Genomic DNA, 6,000 nt, shown 5'->3' with positions numbered 1-6,000 from the left:
GGAAAGACTTCGTAAAGGAAATTTAAACTGGAGCATGAATAATCGGGATCTGTAGAGAAGAACACACTAAGGCATTCTGCAGTGCAGGCAGAATAAGCAAAAGCTTTAAACGTACATAGAAGAGGATAGTGGAGTTTGGTCAGTGTGTGGCATAGTTTAGGCTGGAAATTATCAGGATTCTGATGGGAGTGTGGTTCTAAAGTATATTTTACAATTAATTTGGGATGTAGGATGAATTAGAGGGAATTGATAAGAGGTGCAAAGCCAGGTAGGGCTAGGTAAATCTGAGGTAGGAGCAGCAGTGGGGGTTGTTAGAGAAGTTGGATTAGCTGACAGTACTTGACTTGAGCAGATCTTGGGTCTTTAAGATTTGAGAACCTGGGAGGCTAGTGATGTCATTAAATAGGAGCAGGTGTATTTGGGGAGCAGTGGAGCAGTAAGGAAGACAGGCTTGATTTAAAGAAAAGGTTGCTACTTGGAAGTAGTAGGAGAAGTGGGATAGGATGAGGTTATGGAACAAAGCTAGTTTTTGATAGCTGCTGCTTGCACCAGGCATTGACTAGAAGCTTCTGCTCTTTATTGTTAAGCATTTACTCTTCATTCTTTGAGCAATGACCTAATGTATTTGCTTCATAGGACATTCAGATTTCTTCATAGTGGTACTGTTGGCAGGTATGTACAAAATTTTCAATAAAAATGTAAGTCTTACATGTTATCACAGAATAAAAATAATTAGAGCAGATTTTAGGTATTGAACAAAAGAAAGCAAGTAATACATAGTGGGAAACCATTGTGTTGTTTTCTTTAAAATCTTATTCTAAAGCAAAAGCGCTTGGAAGTATTTTCAAGAGAAGACTTTCTGGGGCTTTCCAGGTGGATACTATCTATACTGGAGATTGAAAAGTCCATGCTTTTAAATAGTGTTACACAAAAAAACAGGTGGTAATAAAATCAAACCTGAAAATATTTTTTAAAAAGAATTATTAAAAAACGGGCTTCCCTGGTGGCTCAGACGGTAATGTGAAAATGTTGATAGTTTGAGTTTTAACAAGAATGAGGTAAAGACTCTTCAGGGAAGAAAACTGTCAAAAATACCTTGACTATTAATAAGTTATTCAGAGTGATGAATAAAAATGTCAGATGGTTTTGTTGGCTAACTCTGAAAAGCAGCCTTAAAATATTTCAGGTAGTTACTGAAGGCGACCTCTTTAAAGAATTGAACTTGTGTTTTGGTATTGAGAAATATAAACTTAAGTTTAAAAAATGACAAGCATTTGCTATATAGTCTAGTAGTAGTAATAATTGGAAACTAGTTAAATAGTACATTCAGCAGGCAGTTCATTCCCTTCATAAGGAATCTGCAATATTCTGCAGTTACGGATTTTCTTAAGGGCTTTCCTGGTAGCTCAGATGGTAAAGAATCTGCTTGCAATTTAGGAGACCAGGGGATCGATCCCTGGGTCGGTAAGATCCCCTGCAGAAGGGAATGGCAACCCACTCCGGTATTCTTGTCTGGAGAATTCCATGGACAGAGTCTATGGGGTTGCAAAGAGTTGGACATGACTGAGTGACTGCCACACACACAACATGGATTTTATTGTAATAGAAATTGTATCTGGGGTTAAAAATGTTCCTTCATCCAAATCTGACTTGGAGGAAATAATGCTAATTTGTTTCTCATGTATTACTTTTCTCCTTACCTTCTTGTTGTTGTGTATTAGCTGGCAACAAAAGGGAGAATTAGTGAAGTGGTCTCAAGAAATTGAAGATGTGGTTTAGATGAAAGGGGCAATAACTGGGAAGAATGGTGGTAGTAGATGAGAAAAACAGAGGAGAAAATCCTTGTTATTTTTTTTCCCTAAGTGAAAACGCTTTACAGTTTTCTAGCTATGATATAAAAACACTTGAGTGAACAATTAAGGTAACATAAAACTTAACATAGTTCTGAAACTCCTCCAGGTTCTATAATCCAGAGCTAATGGTGTATAAGCCTTATCCTTCAAGACTTTGTATCCGTTTCTGTTTTTACTGAAAGAGGATTGTGTTTTACACTTAACAAACTTTTTACTTAATCATAGTGTGCCTTATCTTTCCACTAGCAAATACTGGTTCTAGATATTGTGCTGGGTGCAGTAGATAGAAGAGATGTTCTCTGCCTTTAGAGATTATAGTCTTGTAGAGGGTTCTTATAATTCTGATACGGTATGAAGAGTGATTTGAAGGGGAAGTGTAGAGGGTTATACCATAGAGGGATACCCAATAAAGGTTACACACATAAGAGGGATACACCATGAGTTTAAGGAATTTGGCAAAACTTCTTGGAGCAATGAATGACAAAGCTGACTTGGAAAAATTAGTAGCTGATATTTCCTGAATACTAACTACTCTTCCCTCCAGGTGAACCATCAGCTCTTTAAAGGTAGATTCTTTTTTGTTGTTGTTGTTAATTATTTTTATTTTTGGTTGCACTGGGTCTTTGGTGCTATGCATGGGCTTTCTGTAGTTGCGCTGAGTGGGGGCTATTCTTCGTTGTGGTGCTCAGGCTTATCATTGCAAAGCCTTCTGTTACTGCAGAGCATGGGCTCTAAGCCTGTGGGCTTCAGTAGTTGCCATGTACAGCTTCAGGGCTTGAGGGCTCCAGTAGTTTTGGCATGTGGGCTTAGTTGCTGCGGGGCATGTGGAGTCTTCCTGGATCAAGGATCAAACCCATGTCCCCTACATCGACAGGTGGATTCTTATCCACTGCACCACCAAGGAAGTCCTAAAGACAGATTCTTTACTTTTCTATTCTCCAAAGTTCTAGTTATAGTAATGCTCAAATTTTTCTTATTCTAAGATACTAAACTGTCTTGGGTATACTGTGATGAGTGTAACTTGTATTAGAGGCTACGGGGCTACAAAAGTATTGTATTATGTCTTCCCTTGGGTGTCTGAAAGGAAATATATTATCACAGGAGAGTATGGGCCATCTCCATAATGTTTTCTAGCCTTTACTGGTTCCTCATTCTAAACAAAGTGACCTTTTTCATTCTTTGCTCCTTTGCTGTTTGTCCAAGGGATAATGAAGGAGTAATTGCCAGCATTTTTATTTTTAAATTTATGTCCTTTTGGGATTTAAGAGTTTACAGTGGTTTGTGTTATAATTAATAAGTTGCTTCCTAGTTGCATATCCTGTATATGCCTTAATTCTAAGATCCTTTATAGCAAAAAAGGAGTTGTTACCTTTATAGAGGAAGGGATCAGTTATCCACTGTGTAATGCCATGATTGTCCACTGAAAAGTTAGCATTTGAAAAAGTCAAGGATAGCTTCTCTGTTGAAATGCACAGAATGATGGTTTTATAACATTGGGGAATTAGGTGTAATCTTTCCATGGCAGTATTCTAATAACCACTTCATCATGGTATAACTTCTGTTGGATGCACAAGCTGGAATTGAGATTGCTGGGAGAAAGATCAATAACCTCAGATACGCAGATGACACTACCCTTATGGCAGAAAGCGAAGAGGAACTAAAGAGCCTCTTGATGAACGTGAAAGAGGTGAGTGAAAAAGCTGGCTTAAAACTTAATGTTCAAAAAATGGAGAACATGGCATCCGGTCTCATCACTTTATGGCAGATAGATGGGGAAACAATGAAAATAGTGACAGACTTTATTTTCTTGGGCTCCAAAATCACTGCAGATGGTGACTACAAGCCATGAAATTAAAAGACACTTAACTTCTTGGAAGAAAAGGTATGACCAATCTAGACAGCGTTTTAAAAAGCAGCAAATACTGCTTTACTTTGGCAACAAAGGTCCGTCTAGTCAAAGCTATGTTTTTTCAGCAGTCACGACTGAGCAACTTCACTTTCATTTTTCACTTTCATGCATGGGAGAAGGAAATGCCAACCCACTCCAGTATTCTTGCCTGGAGAATCCCAGGGATGGCAGAACCTGGTGGGCTGCCATCTGTGGGGTTGTACAGAGTTGGACACGACTGATGCGTCTTAGCAGCAGCAGCAGCATGTCTTGATGTGAGAGTTGAACCATAAAAGAAGGCTAAGTGCTGAAGAATTGATGCTTTTGAACTGTGGTGTTGGAGAAGACTCTTGAGTCCCTTGGACAAGATCAAAACAGTCAATCCTAAAAGAAATCAGTCCTGAATATTCATTGGAAGGACTGATGCTAAAGCTGAAGCTACAGTACTTTGGCCACCTGATGTGATAGAACTGACTCCTTAGAAAAGACCCTGATGCTGGGAAAGACTGAAGGCAGGAGGAGAAGGGGATGACAGGATGAGATGGTTGGATAGCATCACCAACTTGATGGACATAAGTTTGAGCAAGCTTCGACAGTTGGTGATGAATAGGGAAGCCTGGCGTGCTGCAGTTCATGGGGTCTCAGGGAGTAGGACACAACTGAGCAAAAGATCTGAATTGAACTGAACATACTGGACAGAATTTTAGAAAATGGAATTGCTCTAAAAAGGAAAAAGGTTGACTTGACTCTTCTTTCGTATTTCATGTCAAAATGATCAGGCTCAATTCCTTAAGAGCCTTGAAGAATATAGTATTTCACCTGCTGATAACTAAATTCTTTAAGAACTGCTCAGTTCAGTCGCTCAGTTGTGTCTGACTCTTTGCGACCCCATGAATCACAGCACGCCAGGCCTCCCTGTCCATCACCAATTCCCAGAGTTCACTCAAACTCATGTCCATCGAGTCGGTGATGCCATCCAGCCATCTCATCCTCCTGTCGTCCCCTTCTCCTCCTGCCCTCAATCCCTCCCAGCATCAGAACCTTTTCCAATGAGTCAACTTTTCGCATGAGGTGGCCAAAGTATTGGAGTTTCAGCTTTAGCATCAGTCCTTCCAATGAACACCCAGGACTGATCTCCTTTAGGATGGACTGGTTGGATCTCCTTGCAGTCCAAGGGACTCTCAAGAGTCTTCTCCAACACCACAGTTCAGAAGCATCAGTTCTTCAGCACTCAGCTTTCTTCACAGTCCAACTCTCACATCCATACATGACCACTGGAAAAACCATAGCCTTAACTAGACGGACCTTTGTTGGCAAAGTAATGTCTCTGCTTTTTAATATGCTATCTAGGTTGGTCATAACTTTGCTTCCAAGTAGTAAGTGTCTTTTAATTTCCTGGCTGCAATCACCATCTGTAGTGATTTTGGAGCCCAAAAAAATAGTCTGACAGTTTCCACTGTTTCCCCATCTATTTGCCATGAAGTGATGGGACCAGATGCCACAATCTTCGTTTTCTGAATGTTGAGCTTTAAGCCAACTTTTCCACTCTCCTCTTTCACTTTCTGCTATAAGGGTGGTATCATCTGCATATCTGAGGTTATTGATATTTCTCCCGGCAATCTTGATTCCAGCTTGTGCTTCTTCCAGCCCAGCGTTTTCTCATGATGTACTCTGCATAGAAGTTAAATAAGCAGGGTGACAATATACAGCCTTGACGTACTCCTTTTCCTATTTGGAACCAGTCTGTTGTTTCATTCCAGTTCTAACTGTTGCTTCTTGACCGATAACTAAAATGACACTCGTGTTTTCTTTTTTATAAAATATACATATTTATTTGTCTGTGCCAGGTCTTAGTTACAGCTTGCAAACTCTTAGTTGTGTCATGTGGGATCTAGTTCCTTGACCAGGGATTGAACCTGGGCCCCCTCATTGGGAGTGTTGAAGCACTAGCTACTGGACCAGCAGGAGAGTCCTGACAATTTGATTTTTTCAGTGAGAATATTTTGGTTTTATTTAGCCTGAAGTTAAATTATTTTATTTATTCCTGGGCTCATTCAGAAATATGTATATATAGAACACAGTAATGTCTCTTGCAGTATAAAATTCACCTGCCTCATTTTTAAGTTTTTATTTTTTAATAATTATAGATTTACAAGAAATTGCAAAAAGAAAAAAAAAGGGAGTTCCTGTATACTTTTCATATATTCCAGTGGTGATATTAGCATAATAGTAGAATATTTAGTACAGAAAATTGACATT

The sequence above is a fragment of the Bos taurus genome, chromosome 3 (assembly GCF_002263795.3).
Source record: "Bos taurus isolate L1 Dominette 01449 registration number 42190680 breed Hereford chromosome 3, ARS-UCD2.0, whole genome shotgun sequence".
In the NCBI taxonomy this organism is placed as follows: Eukaryota; Metazoa; Chordata; class Mammalia; order Artiodactyla; family Bovidae; genus Bos; species Bos taurus.
Note: the sequence above shows the minus strand (reverse complement) of the source record.